Source organism: Cupressus sempervirens, chromosome 9, assembly GCF_028749045.1.
Source record: "Cupressus sempervirens isolate cs-2001-9-10 chromosome 9, ASM2874904v1, whole genome shotgun sequence".
NCBI lineage: Eukaryota > Viridiplantae > Streptophyta > Pinopsida > Cupressales > Cupressaceae > Cupressus > Cupressus sempervirens.
This window is the reverse complement of record NC_143126.1, coordinates 210,216,586-210,240,896: the sequence shown is the minus strand read 5'-3', so window position 1 is coordinate 210,240,896 and position 24,311 is coordinate 210,216,586. Positions and strand designations below refer to the sequence as shown.

General features: G+C 37.3%; 1 protein-coding gene across 4 annotated transcripts in view; it reads left to right on the top strand.

Moving 5' to 3' along the window:
- XRCC2 (homolog of X-ray repair cross complementing 2 (XRCC2)) overlaps positions 1-24,311 on the top strand; it is a 238,194-nt gene that overhangs the window by 106,352 nt on the left and 107,531 nt on the right. The window lies entirely within an intron of this gene.

Sequence of the window (24,311 nt, the reverse complement as noted above, 5' to 3'; positions counted from 1 at the left end):
TTATTCTTATATTTTTGGAAGCTGAAGGCTGAAAGTGTTTTGCGGTTTCGGTGGCAAGCCATTCCCACCCTAGTTTTCTTTGCTCAAATTTGTGAACTCTTCATGCAAAGACAAATTTGCAACATTGAAGATATTTACAGCTCTGAAGGAATTTGTATGAGTCAATTTTTTTATTCTAAATATGAATATCTGCAAACTGAATTAAAGGAGTTGATATTTCTCCATTGTGCATTGGCAATTCATTCTTTGTATCGGTGATATATTATCAACAAAGAAATATTCTTGTCTATTGTCACGGTAAAACTATAATTGAAGATCTTGGTGACGTTACTGTTTTCTGATGATAAATGTTTTGGCATTTGCAAATCATATAGTCATCCTCCTAAAATTATATTCAGCGCATATATTAATATACAATATAGTCTATGGAGTATGGACTATATAACCATTAATACTCCGTAGATAGTTTTGGTCAGGAACTTAATACACGGTGGCAAAATATTGAAAGATATGTATAAACCATAGGAGGTTTGTCATGTCTCCATTTTGAGCAATTATTAGAGTCCATGGATTAAGTCTATCACTGGGTTCTTGTAGGCTAATAGTGGTGATTAGAAGACCTTGTTGTGGAGTTATTTGGCTCACCAAAAGACAATTGTGAGTCTGTATCTCTCCAAACTCTTCATCTATTCTGAAGCTAGGTTGTTCATTAGGGTTTGGTTCCGTTTTGAGGGATTTACTGTTTATAGTAAGTTAATGGATGATTCCAGTGAGCTTAGATGATTTAGAGGAGTTATATGATGCTTTTAAATGTTATTTAACATCTGGATTGGACTCCAAGATTCTTGGAGGGAGTGTCTATTTTTACGAAGTCACCTAATTGTATCATTCATCATATTTCATCATTACAATAAATCTCCTGTGGTTGGATTTCACTTCTAGTTTGGTTGGGCTATTTTCGCAAAATCAGATGCCATATTGGTTATAATTTAATTATGTGCACTAAAGTTTCTATTTCTATTGAAATTGTTTTATGAGCACCTTGGTGTTATAGCTTGTTGGAACTGGGATGAGAATGTTTAAATCATGGGCACATGAAACAAGTATCTTGTGTGTCATAATATCATTATATTAATGAAAATGCAATTTTTGGAGCGATGGGGGAGTTTAAATAATGACTTTATTATATGTCAACTTTAAATTTTAACTTAAAGTTGCTCTTGGAGGGAAATGTAATAAAATAATATATTTCAGACTTTGCAACCAAAAAGGCACATATGTAAGTTATGTAAGGTGTGTGTTGGAAGATTCAACCTCAATTTGCATTTGAGAATTATACATGAATTCAATGCAAAAAAAAAGAACCATTTTATTATGCATGTCATATTGATGAAATTGTTGTGGAAGAGTTTGGCAAGGTTTTGAACAAGGGAGTTTTGCAGGAAGTCGGAAGATTTCTGAAAGTTTTGAGGTCACTTTGAATCATCGTCTGATGTTGATGAATTGTGCTTGAGTAATTCTGATTTAACATCCACATAGAGAGGGGTTGTGAGGCATTTTGGTCTCTGCTGTAACATTACAAGCTGGACGACATTACTGATCTGATCACAGCATATTGCTGAGGCTGTGTGTGCTTTATTAGAGGCTACTGTGTCTTAGAAATTCCTTCAAAGTGGCAGCGTTGGGTATTGGCAAAGCTGTGTCTGCATTCTAAGGGCCAGTGGTTAATTCCTTGGCTTCTTGTTGTGTTTAGAGCCTTCATTCAGTCTTCAGCATCCACAACATAGAAAGAATTATTCGTTGTGGATTTAATCGCCATTATACAAGTTTCAGGTTTTCTTACTTCGCAAATTAATAAGCATTTCATTGCATGTGTTTAATTAACATTATAAATACTTCAATTTCATAAATTGCAAATAGAAGAGAAAATTGCGTTGGTAGTTTTTGAATTTCAAAGCATTGCTAGGTTAAATACATTTATGTGATGTTTTATTTAGTCAATGAATTTGGTTATCCAACTGAATTTGGTTATCCAACTGAAATTATTAGATTACTAAATTAAATGCATTTGTTTGATTATAAATAAATGTATTTTATTTAATAACATATTTAATTTATGTAATGCGTTCAATATATTTACTTAATTTAATGTGTTTAATGTATTTAAATAATTCAAAACTATCTGTTCACTTGATTTAATATTGCAATGTGGTGAGATGGTAACTATGGGATATTATAACCTCTTTGGCCATGAGTACGCTTGGGGAGGTTGCTGAAATACAAATTAAATTGCATAAAAATTAGGAAGGTTATAATAATTTATGCAGGTAGTATTGAACAATTTGAACTAATGGTATTTAAGCTAAAGTAATGTGATACAATATTGTAACTCTTGCTTTCGATTTATATGCGCTACCGATGCGTACTTTGTTGGGTAAAACGGGTAATTTTGATCAAAACTTTATACATAAATGTACTTCTTGGGGATCCACTACCCCTGAAAGAGGTAATCATTCTTTTCAAACAGTTTGTAATCTTTATATTAAACAGTGGCTTAATCGTAACACGACAGGCTGTAGCGGTATGTGGGCCAATAAAGGATGATGTAATAGAAGTTGTGTCTTGCCAAGCACCTAGAATTTTTTTAACACGTATTTGTAAGTTGTATTTGACAGACTATATGTAATATAAAAACAAAATGTAATTGCATGTGATGGTATCACGTGTAATGTTGTTTCATGTAATCATGTGCAAGTGCTTAAAACCTTGTAGCATTGAATAAGTCAAAGTTAGTTAGAGAACAGGTCAAGTTGGTCAAGGGGTTTCCCCATCTTTCTCCACCCTTCTCTCCACTCTTTTCCTATTTAAAGGAGGAGCTCATTGTAAATAATCCTCTTTTGGCAATGTGAGAAAATTCTACCAATTTGTATATGCACTCTAAGATTTGAGTTTAGATGTAAATTGAATATCTTTTGATAAATGGGGCAACTTGCTTTCAAACTTTGTGTTGATTCAAGGTGTTATGTGATGAATTCTTTTGGATATTCATTGTGAGTTTTGGAGCTTTTCTCAAGAGGGATTTGAATTCAATTGTGCGGACTTTGAGGTGTCTATTGCATTCAAAGCCATTTTGATATTTTGAAGACTTTGTGTTGCAGGAGGACAAATTGTAATAGTTGGTATTAGCTGCAATTATATAGAATTGAAGATTTTGGGCTTCAATTATAGGTATCTTTATTAAGTTTGAGAGTATCCGGTATGAGACTTTGTGTCTTACTTTATTCTACTTGAAATCTTTTTTGGGATAATCACAGAAGACATTGAACTCCTTTACTTATTCCACAAAACATTAAATGTAAAACTATTGCCTCTAGTGTTGTTTTTACTTCAATCCTAGAGTCACTAGTATTATCGTAGCAACAAGTCCTTTTTGTTTAAGTATTATTGTTGTTCGCAAGTTGTTTATTGAATCATTCCTAAAAAAAGAGGAATGGATTGTGAGAGACACCCTATTTTGTCATTTTTAGTAAAGTCTTTGTTGAAGCCACCTATTGTAGGAAAGGAGCCTCCCCTGTTGTTGAGACGATTGAAATCTCATGAACGTTGCTTGAAATCACTTTTGTAAGTTGTGGTATCAGTGACTGACAAAACTTTTAGCCAACAATTTTTGGCGACTCTGCTAGAGATTGAACCGAGAATCTCAGAGAGGCACGTAATTGTGTTATTCATGGACGGACTGATGGAACCTCTAAAATGTTGAGTGAAAGGATTCAATCCTGTCACCCTCACGGAAGCAGTTAAGAAGGCATAGGACATCTTAGAGAGGTGCTGAATTGTGTTATTCATGGATTGACCAATGGAACCCCTAAAAGGTTGGGGGAAAGGATTCAATCCCATCACCCTCACCTACGCAATTAAGAAGGCACGAGACATGACAACATCATCCTCTTCTTCTTCCGAGAATTATTCACTCGACTGTTATATTGCAAAATTTTAGAGACTTACTATACTAGCTAGACATCTTGGAGAGCTGCCAGATTGTTTAGTGGATGAATTGATGGATCCTCTTAAAGGTTGGGTGAAAGGATTTAATCTTGTCACCCTCATTGAAGCAATTAAGAAGGCATGAGGCATGGCGATATCCTCCTCTTGTTCCAAGAGTTATTCACATGCCAAGCCACCCCTCACTCTGAAGGAGAAAGATTGCAAACCCTAGCCACAAAAGCCATCATTGGATGAGGCCAACAGATGAGACATCGGGAGGAAAAAGCTCAATTTTAATTATAAAGAGCCATTGTAACTTGGCCACCGATGTTTCATACAAGGAAAAATCCATTACATTGAGGTAATGTTGATGACGAGGAAGAGCTTGAGGAACATGAAATCGATAGAGGTCAACAAGCTTTCAAGGAGGTCAACACAAATCACTTAGAGGATTGCCATGTTGGTGCATTGCATAGGTTCCATTGTTGCACTTGTTGGTACTCCGTGGTGCATGATATTTTGGGTATGGGGTACTCTCCAGGGGCAACGAGTTGTGGTCATGCTCTACAGTGGAGCCACATTTAACTTCATCAACTCGTTACTTGTGAATTGAAGGGGTTTGCGTGCAGAGGCACACCAAGGGTTCGAGGTCAAGGTGGCACGAGGAAACCTCTTTCCATGTTCTTTATGGTTCTGTGGTTTGGGGTCCTTCTCTCCTTAGCTCTGATTGGGCCTCGATTGAGCGGGTCCAAACTTTGTTCTTGCGGCGCATTATCAGATGTCATAGATCTACTCCTCATGGTATCATTCTTGCTGAGTTCGGGGCTCATCCTTTCAGACTTGCGGCCATTTTTGACTTAGTTTGGTTTCTTCATCACCTTCATGGGTTTGCTGATATGGTTGGAGACCGTGATCGTTACTCCTATTTAGCTTATTGCTCTTCGGTTTCCATGGCAGCTGCTGAGTCTGGTGCTCGTGCGCGGTGTTGGTATGCACAAGTCTCTTCTTTGCTGAGTTCGATTGGGATTGATATTGATCGTCTCCCCCCTTTTCAGTTTTCTTTGGATGCCCCTGCTCATCTTCTCCCTTCTCGGCAGGAGTTGAATGAGCATGTTCGTCTTGATATTTATAGATGTTACATCACTGCTACCTGGGTTAACCCTCCTGGTGGATTACGCCCACGGATGTTGTTTTATGCGACACACTTTTTGGAGATCTCAGATGGGATTATTGCCCGACCTAGCTATCTTTCATGGCGTTGGTCTCATGCCCTGCGGATCTCTTTAGGTTCTTTCAGAGTTGGTTCCCACCGTCTTCGGGCTCAGTTGGATCATCATATTGACAGGGAGGAGCGGACTTGTTTGTTCTGTTCTTTAGGGGAGGTGGAGGATGAGGCTCACTTTCTTTTTCGATGCCCTATTTATTATGAGATCAGAGGGAGGTTCTTTTGTTTGTTCAGAGAGTGCTTCTCTCTCTATGATTTCTTCAGCTATTATGATCAGAGATGCCTTGCACTATATTTGCGTGAGGCCACTGTCCGGGATAACATGATTCAGACTCTACTTCCACACCGGTCTCATCTACTCAGCTCATTACTGCCTTTTTTACATGTTTGCGTGGTGTGAAAAGGCCCTCTAGCTCTATTCGGCCTAGTGATCTTTCTAGATGCGTCAGATCCTGTTCTGCTTATAGGCACCAGCGACACTCTTCTTGGATAGGTCAGAGACAGTGTAGTACCTCTACGCATCGACACGTGTATCATTCTATGACTGATTTCTTCTCACCCAAGAAAGACTCCTAGTGCTTTCTGTTGCTTGTATTTGTTTGTTGTTGTTGCTTTTCTTCGGACACCTTTGTGTGCTCCTGCTGGCTTCAACCCTGCTTTGTTGTAATCTTTCAGTCCCATAGAGCTCTTTTTGGTCTTTTGTTGGAGATTAATATCATTATCTTATCTTATCTTATCTTATCTAGCTCGACAACGCAACATCACCATGGGAAACCACACGGTAAGAAATGACTTCTTTGTGGTAAATTTGGATGACATCGAAGTTATATTGGGCATGTTGTGGACGGGGACTCTTGATGAATACACTTAGCTTCAAGCGGATGCAATTCTCCTTCAAAGTGGATGGCAAAAAATGGTAGTGCTGAGGGGAATGACGACCCAAAGGAAATCATGGCAGGACAGACAAAGTTTATCTTCAAACACAACGATGTTGTTTGGGCGACACATTGCTTGATCTCTATGAAACCCAGCCAAGGGTAACAAACTTACTACGAAGATGGTGAGCTTCAAATAGTGTTGGACAAGCATAGCATGGTCTTCCTCGACATCACACTAGCCATACCTGTGTACCATGGCTTTGAGCACACAATAGATTTGGAGGAAGGAGTGAAGCCTGTCTTCACCATACGCTACTGCCATCCTAAGAAGTTCAAAGATGAGATAGAGAAAACAATCTAGGAGCTCCTCGACAAGGGATGGATTGGGCCTAGTTTTAGGACCATTGTGTCATTGGTGGTATTGGTAAAATAAAAAGACTGATCCCACCAAATGTGTGCGGACTACCGTGCGCTAAACAAAAGACCATAAAAAACATGTACCCCATGTCCAAGATCAACAAGTTGTTGGACGAATGATATAATGTAGTCTATTTTCCCAAAATAGACCTTTGATTCGGCTACCATCAAATCCGGATGAGGGAGTCAGACATAGAGAAGGCAACCTTTCGTTGCCATTGCAAACACTAAGATTTTTTGGTCATCCTGTTTGTATTGACCAATTCTTTGCCAACCTTTCAATCATGCATGAATCACATTTTCAACAAGTAGTGCAAGTTCCTATTGGTGTTCTTTGATGACACTAATCTACAACAAGATGTGAGTGGAATATTTGAGGCATTTGGATGAGGTTCTGTGGATCATGGAGTCACAATCATTATTTGCCAAAAGGTCAAAATGTGAGTTTGGAATGATAGAGATATTGTGTTTGGAACACATCATCAATGCTCGAGGGATTTAGGGACATTAGGAGAAAATTCAAGCCTCCTTGAACTGGCCTCCTACTAACACTCTCTCAGATTTGCATGCATTGTTTGGATTGTGCAGTTATTACAGAAGCTTTGTGAAGGGATTCTCATAGCTTAGTTTACCACTAACATATTTGAGAAAGAAGGGATCTCTCCATTATAATGAGCAGGCACAACACAACTCTGACAAGGTGAAGGAATCCATGAGTTCTTGTCCTGCTCTGGGACTACGCTACTTCACTCGGCTCTTCATCTTGGAATACGATGCATCATGGGAAGGCATTGGGGTGGTGTTGATGCAGGACTCTCACCCCATTGTATTCGAGAGTTAGAAGCTCTTGGGAGCGGAGCAATTGTACTCCATCTATGACAAAGAGATGCTTGCTATCATGCATGTACTAGTGAAGTTTTGACAACACTTCGTTAGAGCCAAGTTTATCGTTTAGACAAATCAAAACAACTTGAGATATTTCTTGGAGAAGAGGGATTTGAAAAAAGAGAAATAGAAGTGTGTGAGAAAAATCTAGCCTTTTGATTTTGATATTTATTATGTAAAGGGTAAAATTAATGTAGTAGTCGATTCTCTGTCAAGAAGGCCTACCATATGTTCCTTATCCCAAATTTTGGCCGATTAGAAGGCACATCTATTGGTCGAATACTCCTAGAACACATTTGCGTGCCAACTGATGGATGGACAAGTGCAAGATGATAGATACAAGATGGTTGACATCCTTATTTACTGCAAGTGCAAATTTTTTTGGTACTTGAGTCCAAGATGAAGGGAAGAATTCTAAAAGAGATGCATAACTTAACCTTGGTTGGAGACTCGAGACACTTAGGACTTATAGGCGAATTTGAGAAATTTTTTTTTTGAAGGGCCTTAAGAATGATATCCTCCAATTCATACAAGAATGCTCCACTTGCCAACAATACAAATCCGAACACACCATATCGGCGGGACTGCTTGAAGTGATGCCAATTCCCAACCAGAAGTGGGATAGCATCTCAATGGATTTCATCACTAGGCTACCTAAAGCGTAAGGAAAAGATTGCATCTTTGTTGTGGTTGATCTTCTAACCAATTATGTCCATATCTTTGCCGTCTCCAACGGATATCAAACAACTCAAGTGGTGGCCTAGTTGTTCTTCCTAGAGGTATTATGCTTGCACGACCTTCCATGGAACATAGTAAGTGATAAGGATAGCAATTTTCTTATCATTTTGAAGGAGTTATTTCTGTTGCAAAGAAAGAGTTGTCGCCAAGCACGAGTTACCACCCATAGATAGATGGACGAACATAGATTGTGAACAAATGGCTGGAGGGGCATCTCAAGAACTATGTTGCAGCACAACAAAAGGCATGGGTTTGTTGGTTTTATTTGGGAGAGCACTATTGCAACAACACCTATCACATATTGATAGGCATGACACCTTTCAAAGTGTTGTACAATCATGAACCTTCATCATTCCTGGATCTAACACATAGTGAGAGTCATGCACTAAGGGCCAAAGATTGGCTGCAAGAGAGTTTGGATATCCCGAGATATCTTAGGATAACCTACAGAGGGCCCAAAACCAGCAGAAGATGTATGCTGACCGACACTGAATTGAGCGAAGTTTTGATTTTGGTGATTTGGTATGCCTCAAACATCAACCATACAGATAATCCTCCCTGGAGGCTTGTGGCAAAGAGAAGTTGAGGTTGTGCTTCTACGAACCCTACAGGTGTTAATGTTGTAGCTTCAGTCGGCTTGAATTGATCTAGAGTTAATTCGTAATGGTTATTGGTTTTTGATTAATCATCAATTAGACATATATCTATATATATTATTGTCAATAATGTCTAATGAAATTAACTTACCATAACCAATATTGATTAACATAGAGACATGGCTCTTCACGAGACATGTCTCTTCTAATCCTATTTATAGCATTCAAATATGCTCTTGGAAAACACATAACATATAGTTAGTGGCATTACATTTGCAGTGATCCTGAAAATCAACATGGTATTAGAGCCTAGTTTGCAAATGTAAGAAGATTAATGCTGATGAACGTTGGTTGTGGATGGAAATGTTGATTGAAATAGCCGATCATGCTGCTCAGTCCTATTACCATTGTTTCCATTGAAAGGAATGGAGAACCAAACACTTTGATTTTTGGTGGTTCGTAATCCAACAAAGATTTGAAAGAACAAAGAGGAGCACTCAATGTAGGCGATAAGTCCTCTGCTGATCTGCGCAAACCATCATCATTCATGGCTTGACTTTTGCTTTGGTGGAGGCCTGTGGGTGAGGCTCCTGGGTGGAGACCATCTCACCTACGTGGGAGTCTTTTGAAGGATTTAGGCTATAATAACGAAGATGTACTTCTGTATGTAGATTTTGATCAAACACTACTTCTATATTGGCATCTGGTTCATAATTAAAATTTAAGACATATGCGTTCGTGAGAAATAAAGAGGAGCATCTTGATCGACATTCCAAGTCATCATAAGACTTTGACTCAACCAACTATCAAACATATCCCTTCCAAGTTCCAACTCAATTAAGGGATATCCTTTTGGCATTCAATAGTTAGAGAAACATAAGGAATAATACAAAAATAAGGTGATTGATATGCGGTCAGCTAAGACTTTGAAATGGAATAACGAGAGTATGGAGAGAAGAGAGGAAAGTTGAATATAAATACTACTTCAGTTCATATTATACCCGCTGAATTCTTCTATATCCTTGGGAGAAGGACGAATACAAAGTATATCGCACTTGACAAAATTAAAAGGGTGCGAACTCTGGAATTAAACATACTGCACAATGATATACACTATCACGATTAAATTAAGGTGGCCACAAGAATCTTCAGCTACATGTAGAGGGGAATGTCCATAGGGCATTGAGTATAATAATGTTGGATTCCACACATAGCTAAGAGCACTGAAGACGCAAAGATATATTTCATAATTTTGGTGCTATCGCATTGAGAGAATTTGACGTTTAGAGACATTCATAGAAGAATAGAAGAGTCCGAATCAAGATTGACAACAAATTCCTTAACAGATCATATTTGGAGGGATTGATATTTATTGTGTCTCGCACTTGAGGCAACCTACATATCGCTGCAGATGCAATATCCTTCATGCCATGTTTTATGGTCGATGCTGAGAGAAGAACGAAGAGCTATGCCTATCATTACTTGTTATATCCATATTTGCTCCTATACGTAGGTCTGGTTTCACGTGAAGAACAAAGCATTGATGAGTGGGAAATTTGAAGATGTCACATCTCTTGTAAGACACAGTACAGGAGGTGTGATGGTAATAGTGTTGGAGTTTGAATCCATAAACCTTCATCCAAAAACAATGCACTGAAGTTATACAAACCCAAACATCATATATATAATATCCACATATTATTTCAGTGGCCCTAATTTGTTATTTGGTTTTGACTGAGAATTCAAATTAAAGTGGTGTTATAGTTGTCGTAAGGTTATTATGCCTAGTATCTTTCAAATGACAAATTGAAGGCTTTAATTAATTATATTGGGTTCAATTTAGCGTGAGGAATATTTGTTTTTTCTTGAAGCAGTTATAATTATGGGAAGACATTAATATTTGAAAGTGGTTTTATACTATTGAGCCACAGGCCATTCTGTGGGACAAACAATATCTGCATCAGTAGTTAGAAGCTGCCACTGTGGACTGAGGAACACATTTATAAGCAAGGACATATTAAAGGGCGATACCTTAATATTCGATTCACTAAAAGACAATTGAGATGTAAGGATTGAATGGCTCGAGGATAATGAAGCAAGTTGGAGATTTAATAAGGACTGTGGTCTTCATATTATGTGCCATTGAAGTGGCAAGTAATTAAAGATTACTTTATGAACCGATATCCCAAGTGAGGGGTGATTAGTAAATATATCGTAAGGATAACAAAATATATCATGAACAACATATACTGAGCAAAGAACATGTCAAACAAATTAAAGGTGATTAAACATACATATCACTACTTTGCCAAATTTGTTACTTAGAGGGAATACCTGTTGTGATAATAATGTCAACACTAGACATGTCAGCGGGAAATTATAAGTATTCAAGTATATAGAGATTACTATTGTGGCACCAACAAAGTGGAAAGTGTAATTCTGAGCAGTGGTAATAGGAGAGTGAAGAACTTATTTTAATTCTTCGATCAAGTTATGGGTTAATTTGAGCCATAGAGTTATAAGTCATAACATGCACAAAACTTATAAAGTTATAAGTCATACATAATAAAGATGGTGCATTTTTTGGATTTATTGAAGATGCATACTTTCCTGGCATGAATTTACATGAGATAATCTTGCAAGTATTAAGGAAGGAAAGTTGAAGCTGCACGTTGACAAGCTTATCATATACAGATGAGACACAAGACTGAGGGTCAACAATATAAGAGTGGGAATTTTACATTGTGGGCGGAAATAATAATCAATGTTACATTCCCACTTGAACCATCTTTAGAAGGAAGATGTTCCATTCTCAAGTAATGTAGGAAGGAAATTTCTGATTTAATATCTATGGACCTTCATGTACAGATAAAGTATTTCTAATCTTTGAATATTACATTTATCTACCTATTGTAATCTCTCTCTTAATTGTATTTCCATGTATTTGCCTTGATCTTTTCCTTAATGTCTGGGGAAATTCTTGCAAGAAAAGAAGGTTGGTACTTTACACATGCTATTAAATATTTTGTAGACTCAATCTTATGATACTAGCTTCTAAGAAGCTGTGATCTAGAATTCATTTGATGATCAGGTTGGATAAAGTGGGGCTCTTGAAGCGAATATCTTTGATAATTGAGATTATGAGTATCCTTCTATATTAAGAGGGAGTCTAAAGATACATCTGTATGACTGCATGATTTTGTAATGTCCCTTGGACAAATTCTCAAAACTTGATTAAAATTTCTATGGTTCAAATTTCCAAAGACTTATATAACTCTTTTACTTGCTTCAACTTTGTAGGAAATGATATTTGCCAATGTATGAATAGTTGATATCCTTATGTAGTATTAGTCTTCTATCAAGAATTATAATATTTAAAACATTTACTTAAACTATATATATTTATATTCGAATGCTCTATAGATGTAGGACTGTCACATAAGATAAATTATTTCTTCCCTCCTTGCTGAATATAGGATATATTTTTAATTTTAACTCTTGAAATCATTTTTATAATCTCCAATAATGGGAAGATAAAATCTCCTCAATCTACTATTATTTCACTAAGATGATCAAAAACCTTTATTTGTGGGGATTGTTGTCCTAGATTTTCTCGAAACTGGTGTTACCTTAATAGACAGAAAACCCAAATAGTAGACTTGAGATGAATAAGAGATAAATGGTTCTTAACCCACCACAATTAATAAATCCAAAAATTGAATACTTCCTTAATGCATGACATTTAATGTTTCTACTGTATGGTTCAGACCTGTAATTTCTCCCAAGATAAAGTCCTCTAGATTGGACTGCTTCTTGATTGCCGATATTCCAAGATAAAGTCCTCCAGATTGGATTGCTTCTTGATTGCCGATATTCTTACTTCGACCTTTGTCTAACTATATTCCTTATTATGTTCCTATAACTACTCTGACTAGATCACTATGAATGAGCAGTTGATTTGGTTTGTATGCAGCGATGAATAACGCTGATTGTATTTGGTGCTATTTGATGGAGTTTAAATTTTCAAGTAACCAAAATTATCCTTTTAATATACTTCCTATTTGTAGGTTCTAGTCAATTCTGAGTCACTTTAATTATATTTTCTTTGTCCTGTCTAGGCCATTCTCTCTCAATTTACTCTTATCGCTGCCTTTGCCATGTCTACTGGCTGGTCTTACTACCTAAGATGTTGTCTGCCAACGTGATGCTAGGATATTACTCTCCAGTGGTTGTTGATTGTTATATATCCGTTTTGTCTTCTTCTTTGACTGTCTCTGTCTAAGCTCCTTGTTTGCTTTGTGTCTAAGTGCATCTAGATTTGAAGTAAGTGACCTTCTATCGTTGCCTTCCATCTGTGCATTCGTCTCTTCCTGGAATTGGCTGATCGCACCTCTAATTGTAAATCCTCTTCACAACCATGCTATTAAATCCCTTGCACACTAGTTTTACTCCTGATTCTTCTCAATGGTCCTTTTTAATGGTTTTCAAGTATTCCTTATCCTTTGATTCCTTTCTTCTATGCTTCCCCCTTCACATAACTATCACTCTCCCTTATATATGTGTGAGAACTAATGGTTGTGTCTATTTATTTTAGTCATTGTACTATATAATTGATCATAATTCAATATGTTTATAAAGATTTGATACAAATTTAATATATTTACATATTTCAATGATAATGCATATATGTATTATGTAAATTATTTATATTATATAATTAGATATAATATTCGATACATTTATAATATTTTTCATTGATTTATTTAGATTTATATTATAATATTTATTTTATGAAGTTTTAAATAATTGATACATTTCATTTATTTATTATTATTTTGTTTATCTAATTATATTGGACATATGTTCTAATAATATCTGTTTATTTTATTTTATCTCTTTTTCCAAGATATTTTATTTATTTATTATTAAATTCTTTTCTAGAAATGGGGACATTACAAATTCTGGTGGGCTTACCCTTGTGTACATCATGAGGAAGCGACGACTTGTCCCCAGAAAGTCGAAAGATTGATATTAGATTCAGAGGGAGTCCAACAATTTATTTCAAGCATCCTTGGACCAAGAGAGCTTCTAAGGGAGCAGCTAAAGGATATGAATTCCCATAATCTTTGTTCAGAGAGAGAATTTCGAGGAGCAATTCCTTGTTAATGAGTTCTTCTCTATGAAAGAAAAGTTCGAGGTGAAATTCCTTGTAATGCATTCTCTGTAAGTGTGAAGTTGAGGTGAAAGCCCTTGTTCCACCCTTTGACTTGGTTTATGGAGGTTACCATTTTGCGTATGTGGATTTTGTCATGAAAGATGATGATTTTTCATTGATGTATTTGTGAGGTCACTGTTTTAAGGTGACGATCTTAACAATAGCTTGACTTGTTATCATGATTGACTACATTAAGTTGCTGTCCCGGAGTGCAGGATATCATGACAATGCATGTATCATGATAGACTACATTAAGTTGCTGTCCTGAAATGTGCCGGAGATCATGATACTACATTTGTTCTTCTTGAGTTCTTGATCTAATCATGATAGACTTCATTAACTTGTCTCAGAATGTGGCGTAGATCATGATAACTAATGTATTATGATAGACTACATTAAGTTGATGTCCCAGTGATGCAGGAGCATCCAGAGGTATAAGGGCAATCCTGTGTCACCCAAAAAAAAAAATGTACTTAGACTTAGTTTCTGTTGCATGTGTTTTCATTTTTGGACACCCATTTGGGTCAAATAAAGGTTCCAACTCTCACAGTTCCACTATCAGTGTGCTAGAAAATCTCGAAAAAATAGGAGCATGTAATTGGGCCATCATTTTGGTAAACAAGAAGGTGTGAATTGGCCAGATGAATATAATTGTGATTTAGAGCATTCCAGAAAAAGAATCGGGTCAAAAGGCCCTACGGTTTGAAAGTTATTGCAGTTTTTCGGGTTTTGGAGACCTCCTAAGAATGCTTCAAAGTCAGGTTAGGGCCATTAAATGACCTCGAAAAGGGCCGAAAAATGGGGGACGAGCGAAGCTGGTCCATAGGGCTATAGAGTGCTTCAAGAGCTTTCTGGAAATGTAAACGGTTCGTCAATCGGAGCTACGGTTCAAAAGTTATGCCTCCCGGAAGTTCAGTTACCGTTTCTGGATTCTTCTAGATTTGCACCGACTTCTAACGCAGCTTCTGGAGCTTTCTATTTGGTCGGTGGATGCCTACTAGCACTTTCTAGAATGTATTCCTAGTCCTTAACCCTCTGGGGTCTATTTAAGGAGATTCCTGGCATTGTAGAAGGCAGTTCGGAGTGGAGTTTGAGAGGAGGTACTGAAAGGAGAAATTATCTCCAGATTTATGCTATTGTAAGCCCTTAGGGCATGTTTTGAAGTTTATTTTCTCTATACTGTTTGTACTAGCTTATTTTCTCAGTTAATATAATTTCCCCTTTTTTGTTGTGTCCATTCTGTTCTTGGGTTGTGTCCCCATCAAGTGGTATCAGAGCCGATTTTCTTGAGTGTGTAGACAGAGCACCGACTGTGAGGCAGTTTGCACTAGGACTGTGTGGTTGTGAGTTTGAGTTAAGAAGATACCTCCATGAAGAGAGCGTGGTGGAAGGGCCAGAGCTATTAATCCTGAGGAGGTTAGAGCCCTCCAAAGGCAGGTAGAAGCATTGCAGGAGGAGCTCCGTAGAGGAGCAACTGTGGCCGCAGATGATGAAAGTGAAGATGACAACGAAGAAGATGAAATTGGACCAGAAGGGGAATTTGACAGGGAAGTTCTGAATCATGCAGAGGAAAGGCTTTTTAGGGCCATTACTAAGTTTGGGAAAAGACCTACAATTTAAGTGGGTGTATTTTCAAGAAATTTGAAACCAGATGAGTTGATCGATTGGATCAATGAATTGGAAGAATACTTTGAGTATGACGATATCAGGGACCCAGATAGGGTTAAGTTTGCAAAGGCCAAACTGAAAGGCCATGCCAAAATTTGGTGGCAAGAGGTCCAATTAGAAAGAAACAGAAGAGGAAAGGAGAAGATCACAAGATGGGATCGCATGGTGGACAAATTGAAGAAGCAGTTCATTCCCGTGGACTACGAGCTTGATTTGTTTAAGAAGATGCATGGGTTAAAGCAAGTAGGAAGATCAGTCCAAGAATATACAGAGGAATTTTACCGACTCTTGATTAGAGCGGGGCATGCAGAAGCAAATAAGGAGAAGGTTGCTCATTATATCAGTGGGTTGCGACCTAGCATCCAGAAGGAATTAAGTCTGGTAAGAATGACCAGCATTGAAGAGGCATACCAGTTTGCCCTACGAGTTGAAGAGAAGCTGAATAAAAGGTTTGAAGGAAGACAAAGAGGGCGCGGTCAAGGAGGAAGGGGAAGCGGTAGATCATCTGGAGGCCGCAATGAAACCCAAAAGAAAAATGAAGATGTGGGTACTAGCAGGAACTAGAGGAATGAGGGTTTCAACCGCTCCCATGATCAAGACTTTGGAAATCAGAGAGGAAGAGGTAGAAGACGTGGACAAGGAAGAGGAGGCTTCCATGGTACCTATTTCCATTGCAATGAAGAAGGTCATCGTGCCTTTGAATGCCCTCAATGACAAGGAAGGACAGATAGGAGAGCTGAGGGCCAAGGTAGGGTTGCTCATGTGGATGAGGATGCACAATCATCACATTCAGAGGATGCAGAAAGAGGAGAGACCTTGGTAAATGAAAGAGTCCTACTAAGTGGTGAGATTGAACCAGGACAACGGAGAAGTTTGTTCCATACTAGATGCAAGTGTGAGGATAAATGTTGTGACGTGATCATTGATGGTGGTAGCACTGATAACTTGGTATCAGAAGAGATGGTCTCTAAGCTGAAGCTCAAGAGGGAGAAACATCCCCAGCCCTATTGGATTGCTTGGGTAAAAGATGATCATAAGGTCCTTGTAAGTGAACAATGTTTAGTGAAATTCAAAATTGGGAGTTACCATGATGAAGTTCTCTGTGATGTTATTCCGATGGATGTTTGCCATCTATTGTTGGGTAGACCATGGTAGTTTGATAGACATGCAGTACATGATGGAAATGCAAACACATACTCTTTGACAAAGGATGGAGTTCGCCACAAATTGAAGCCCATGAAAAAGGAAGGTGAAAAGGTATGTAGTAGTGCTAGGATTAGTCTTGTTGATGAAAGGAAGTTTTTAGATGGCATGAAACATCAGCATATGTGCTATGCTTTGATTCCTAGGAAAGATAAAGAAGGTAGTAGTGAAATACCACTTGAAGTTTTAGATATACTAGGGGAGTTTGGAGATATTATCTCTGATAATGTTCCAGATGGATTGCCACCAATAAGGCAAATCAGTCATCAGATAGATCTGATTCCAAGAGCTAGTTTGCCTAACAAGGCTGCTCACAGGAGGACTCCTACTGAAACAGAGGAGCTAAATAGATAGGTTCAGGAACTGTTGAGGAAGGGCTTGATTCGAGAGAGCTTGAGTCCATGTGCAGTACGTGCAGTACTCGCACCAAAGAAGGATGGAGAGTGGAGGATGTGTATAGATTCTCGAGCTATAAATAGGATAACCATCAAGTACCGGTTTCCTTTGACAAGGATGGATGATCTTATGGATTGCTTGAGTGGAGCTCAGTACTTCACAAAGATAGATCTCAAGAGTGGCTATCATCAGATATGGATTCGAGAAGGAGATGAGTGAAAAATAGCCTTCAAGACCAAGGAGGGTCTTTATGAGTGGTTAGTCATGCCCTTTGGATTGACGAACGCCCGAAGCACCTTCATGCGGTTCATGAATGAGGTACTTAAGAAGTTCTTGGGAAAATTTGTTATTGTCTATTTGGATGATATTTTAATTTTCAGCAAGACTTTGGAAGAACATTTACTGCATATTCGTAGTGTCCTTGAAAGGCTAAGGGAAGAGAAACTGTTAATTAATCTGAAGAAGTGTATCTTTGCAAAAAGGGAGTTAGTCTATTTGGGGTTTGTTATATCACCTGAAGGTCTCAAAATGGATCCAGAGAAGATAAAAGCCATCTTGGAATGGCCTACTCCAAGGTCTGCTACTGAGGTAAGATCATTTCATGGTCTAGTTAGTTTTTACAGGAAGTTTATTATGAATTTCAGTGGCATATGTGCACCCCTAACTGATACAATAAGAGGGGATAGAAAAGAGTTCAAATGGACTGCAGCAGCTACGAGAAGTTTTGAATTGCTAAAGAAGAAGGTAACAGAACAACCTGTGTTGGCACTTCTAGATTTTAGAAAGGTTTTCCAGGTGGATTGTGATGCCAGTGGCAGCGCAATTGGGGCTGTATTAAGCCAAGAAGGTAAGCCTATTGCATATTTTAGTGAAAAATTGAATGATGCAAAGAAGAAGTATTCTATTTATGATCAGGAGTTCTATGCAATAGTTCAGGCCTTAAAGAAATGGAGGCATTATTTATTGCCAAAGGAATTTGTTTTGTATACTGATCATCAGGCATTACAGTACCTAAATAGCCAAGGTAAATTGAATCAGAGGCATATGAAGTGGGTAGAGTTCTTGCAGAGTTATACATTTGTGTTGAAGCATAGAAATGGAAAATCTAACAGGGTTGCAGATGCACTAAGTAGGAGACAGTTGTTGCTTACAATAATGCAGGTTGAAGTAGTTGGGTTTGATGAACTCAAGAATTTGTACCCTGAGGATCCTGATTTTGCTGAAGCATGGAAAGCTTGTAAAGAGCCCGTTGCTGTAGATAGAACCAAGTGGTTAGACTATTTGATTCAGGATGGCATGTTGTTCAAGGGTAGTCAATTGTGCATTCCAAGGAGTTCCATGAGGGAAAATCTGATTAAGGAGAAACACATTGGAGGGATGGCAGGACATTTTGGTCGAGATAAGACCATTGCCATTCTGAGAGAACATTATTTTTGGCCTCAAATTTCACAAGATGTGAAGAAGTTTGTACAGAGTTGCCAGGTTTGTCAAGTTGCCAAGGGGTTTAGTCACAATATTGGCCTATATCAGCCATTGCCTGTTCCATCAAAGCCATGGGAGGACATAAGTATGGATTTTTTTCTTGGATTGCTGAGGACACAAAGGGGTAATGACTCAGTATTTGTGGTTGTTGATAGGTTCTCCAAAATGACACATTTCATTCCATGCCACAAAACTCATGATGCTGTCCATATTGCAGACTTGTTCTTTAGAGAGGTGGTGAGACTACATGGTCTCCTAAGGAGTATAGTTTCTGATAGAGATACTAAATTTGTGGGGTATTTCTGGAGGACATTGTGGAAGAAGTTGAGAACAGACCTAAAATTCAATTCCACGCATCACCCGCAGACTGACGGCCAAACAGAAGTGGTAAATAGAAGTCTGGGCAATTTGCTAAGATGTTTAGTTGGGGATAAGCCCAAGGGATGGGATTTGATTCTACCACAGGCAGAGTTTGCTTATAATAACTCTGTAAATAGGAGTACTGGAAAATCACCATTCCAAATTGTATATGGGAGTAGCCCAAGGACTGCACTAGAGCTGGGGAAGATAGAACAAGGGGAGAGGACAAGTGCTGAAGCTGAGGAATTTGCTGAACATATCAAGCGTCTACATGAGGAGGTTCAAGCACACATTACCAAGATGAATCAAGAGTATAAAGCTAGGGCTGATCAAAGGAGAAGACATAAGGAATTACAAGTAGGGGATCTAGTCATGGTGCACTTACGAAAAGAAAGATTTCCAGCCGGTACTTACAACAAGCTGAAAATAAAGAAATTTGGCCCCTGCAAAATTTTGAAGAAACATGACTCAGGAAATGCATATGAGGTGGAGTTGCCAGATGGTATTCACATTTCTCTCATTTTCAACATTGCAGATTTAACAGAGTATCATGATGATGGTGCAGATGAGGAGCTAGTGTTAGAGCCATGTCCGATTCCTGCTTCTAAGAAGGAGGAGATAGAAGACATTCTAGATCATCGTGTGGGTAGGAGTACCAGAAACAGGTAGTATGAAGAGTATTTGGGCAACTGGAAAGGACGACCGATCGAGGACTCAACTTGGATTTCAGCAGCTGAGGTTACCCATTTGGGATTTCCTCTACCATTCATAAAGTGACAGGGTCACTTTTCAATCTACCCTGGGTGTCTGATGCAGGAGCATCCAGAGGTATAAGGGCAATCTTGTGTCACCCAAAAAAAAAATGTACTTAGACTTAGTTTCTGTTTCATGTGTTTTCATTTTTGGACACCCATTTGGGTCAAATAAAGGTTCCAACTCTCACAGTTCCACTATCAGTGTGCTAGAAAATCCCGAAAAAATAGGAGCATGTAATTGGGCCATCATTTTGGTGACCTAGAAGGTGTGAATTGGCCAGATGAATGTAATTGTGATTTAGAGCATTCCAGAAAAAGAATCGGGTCAAAAGGCCCTACGGTTTGAAAGTTATTGCAGTTTTTCGTGTTTTGGAGACCTCCTAAGAATGCTTCAAAGTCAGGTTAGGGGCATTAAATGACCTCGAAAAGGGCCGAAAATGGGGGACGAGCGAAGCTGGTCCATAGGGCTATAGAGCGCTTCGAGAGCTTTTCGGAAATGTAAACGGTTCGTCAATTGGAGCTACGGTTCAAAAGTTATGCCTCCCGGAAGTTTGGTTACCGTTTCTGGATTCTTCTAGATTTGCACCGACTTCTAACGCAGCTTCTGGAGCTTTCTATTTGGTCGGTGGATGCCTACTAGCACTTTCTAGAATGTATTCCTAGTCCTTAACACTCCGGGGTCTATTTAAGGAGATTCCTGGCATTGTAGAAGGCAGTTCGGAGTGGAGTTTGAGAGGAGGTACTGAAAGGAGAAATTATCTCCAGATTTATGCTATTGTAAGCCCTTAGGGCATGTTTTGAAGTTTATTTTCTCTGTACTGTTTGTACTAGCTTATTTTCTCAGTTAATATAATTTCCCCTTTTCTGTTGTGTCCAATCTGTTCTTGGGTTGTGTCCCCATCACCCACAGTGTGCCGGAGGTCGTAATACTTGTTATAATGGAGACTAGTTTGTTGTCCTTGAGATCGAGGTTGTTATTTGATATACTACTTTCAATATTGCCCCAGACTGTGCCAGAAATCAGATAACTCATTTTTTTTTAGGATATGATATTCTTGTTGATAGGCATCTTGGTGTTGATGCTAGTACTCATGTCACAAGAATGTGAGATTGATAAGATTGTTTAGAATCAGATCACCATTTTGTGAGATGGTTGTGTTGTTTAAATCCTCCCTTGCTTAGAGGGAGTATTGATGAAATAGCACTAGTCAAATTATATTTGATTTGATGGATATATGTTGATATCCTTAAATGTGTCATTTCAAGAATATCATATTGAGATGTTATCTCTCTGTATGCTTGAGAGCATAATGTGTTCTATAACAATCGTCTCTAGCTAAGAGGGAGTGTTAATATTGTAGCTTCAGTCAGATTGAATTGATCTAGAGTTAATTCCCAATGGTTATTGGTTTTTTGATTAATCATCAATTTGACATATATATACATATATATTTTGTTAATTGTCTAATGAAATTAACTTACCATAACCAATATTCATTAACATAGAGACGTGTCTCTCCTACTCTTATTTATATGCATTTAGATTTGCACTTGGAAAACACAACGTATAGATAGTGTCCTTACATTTGCAGTGATCTTGAAAATAAACAGCAGGGAGGTTCAAAGTGTAGGTGAAGTTGCCCATGAATTGGTACTTTCTAAAGGGAGTCAAACTCACAACAATTTTTATGTATTGTGTTTGAAGAAGGCCATTGGGTAGTGTGTCATAGTGTCGGAGGAACTGTCGCCCATTGAGGAAATAGGGAAACTAAGCAAGATCATCGACTCCCAATAGAAGATTCTAAGTTCGCGCAACAAAGAGAAATTTCTTGTGCGATGGAAGGATTTTCTGGTAGAGGATGCCACTTGGGAAGGTGAACAAATTCTAGAGTATCCAAGTCTGCAATTACTTGAGGATAAGCAATTCACGAGTTAGGAGGACGGTAATGTCCTTGATATCATTAAATAAATTAAATAATTTTTTTATAATTTTGGCCTTGACAATTAATTTTGTTATCTATCGGGCCTTTTTTATTTTGATTTGTTTGGCACGCTGGCTGTATCGACATCATTTGTAATTCTTAGGGACATTTCCTTGAAGCCATAGATATGGCCATGTCTGTTGTAGTTGCAGGTATGTGATTTGAATTTAATTTGTGAATTGCAAATTCTGGTCAGAGTTCTTGTCTTTCGTTTTAGAGGTGAGAGACCCTCCCTATTTGGTATTTTGCACTTTTGGTGGGAGTAACTCCTTAACCTGTTTAGTTTTTCTCTACATTTAAAATCATTGTAATTTGAAGTGCTATGATTATTGAATCTAGATTTCTTCATGGATCTCTGGCAATTCCATTTTGTAAATGGTATATGATCATTATTGCATGCCCGGTTACTTTTCTATGTTGCTTCCATAAGACAGCTCGGTACAACATGTTCGCCATGATAACAAGCCACACGTGAGAGTTTATACGGTTGATTGAGAATTTGGTGTACAAAGCTTGAATCTGGTCATACGGTATAGATGACTTATCGGAGTAATTAGCATCTATATGAAGATATCATTGTACGATGTTAGGAGATATCAACAATACAAAGGTCTTGACCACATGGGGTTGGTGTCTATCTTAGATCGGATGACTTACATTGAGGGTGGGACATAGTCCTATAAAGGTCAAATAGTCCATACACAAGCTTGTGAGGGTCATACGACAATTAGCCTTCCCCATGCTAGTGGCTTAGGACTCTACATTGACTAGTACTAACTACCATCAAGGACTTTGATCTCCTAAGGGACATTACAAGTCTGGATTTGTTTTTTGTTTTGATATTTGCTTGTTTATTGTCATTTAAGGATTTCGTTCCTCAAATGAAGTATGCAACTCATGTTATGGTCGCTTTCCTCTTTATTGGTCATTTTTTTTCGATAACATGGTCATTTCTTCATATATCTGCAGATTTATATGTTTTATCATAATTGTTTTTGGTTTTTAATACATTATATTGGTCGTTTTTGGAAAAAGCATAGTTTTCTGCATATATCCATAGATTTATCTGGCCTATTAATAGTACTTTTTACTCTCTAGTAGATTTTCTATACCCTATGTTAGATATTTATGAGTTTTTCTTCATTTTCTGGCTGCCCCTGGGGTTTTTGTGTATATATATATTTTTGCTTAAAATTGTGAGTGGTATTTGTTTTGGTGCATTTTTTAAGCCATTGTTGAGGTTTTTCCTTTTCTTTATATTCTTTAAATAATTTTTGAAGTCTTACTATGATTGCAACCCATATAATGGTGAAAGTAGATGTCATGAGCCCCAGTTGATACATGTACAATACAAATATATCCCTAAATGAATATATGCTGTTTAAATATTGCATTAATAATTAATACATATATTCCTTATTTAATATTAATTAATAATTAATTTCTTATTCCGATTATATCAAAGTAGTCAAATATAATCTTAATCAAATTTGATCATTAGTAAAAATATATAATATAAAATCAAATAATTAATCAATATAATATTAATTACTAGTATTAATCTATAAGATATAATTAATCAATATAATTATTAGTGTTAACCTAATATTAAAAATATTACTTTATAATATTAATCATTAATATTAATCTATGCCCATAATATTTAATTATAACATAATATTCATTTATAATATTTATTTTAATCTATTATTTTTGATAATAACACTCTATAATGTTAATCAATATGAATATCAATCATTAATGTTAAATCAGTGACCAATAATACTCGCATGATTTCTATTACTGATTTTACCAAGGCATTAATGTTATGATTTAATTAGTATACTAGTCAACTTCAGAAATGACGACGATTCCTATGGCATTGAGTTTATTAAGAAATTAATGCATATGGTTGATTTTATGAAACTGTTTTTGATAAGTAGGAGATAAGTTCCACAACAAGTCAAATTGTGATATTGCTATCAGGATTTAACTGTTTTTGATATCAAAAGCTACCAAAATTTGGGGATTGACCTATCAGTACAAATAAGAGAGAGAGTCTCTGTCAATAGATAAACAATAGAAACAACTAACAACACATCAACCAATCCCCAATAAGAGAGAGAGTCTCTGTCAACAGATAAACAATAGAAACAACTAACAATGCATCAACCTATCCCCTTTTTCAATATAAAAAACTCCACCCTACTAATCATAAACAACAAATTTAACAGTCCATTTGCCATGAAACTATAATATAAACATAGGGTCTCATAATTCTTCATAGTACTAAAGATTATTCAAATAATACTATGACTACGAGAGTCCATAACCAACATTGAGTCAAAAGTTTTTAATGCCACGCAACGTAGTAAGACCAAATTCAATAAAATAGAACTTAAAAAAACTAGAGGACAAAGCCTCATTTCCCCTTGCATTTGGACTTTAGAGTTTTTGAGAGCAACACTCTTAGCCAATCGTCAGCCAAGAACCTGTACAATCTCTTAGAGCTACCCTCGTCGCCTTC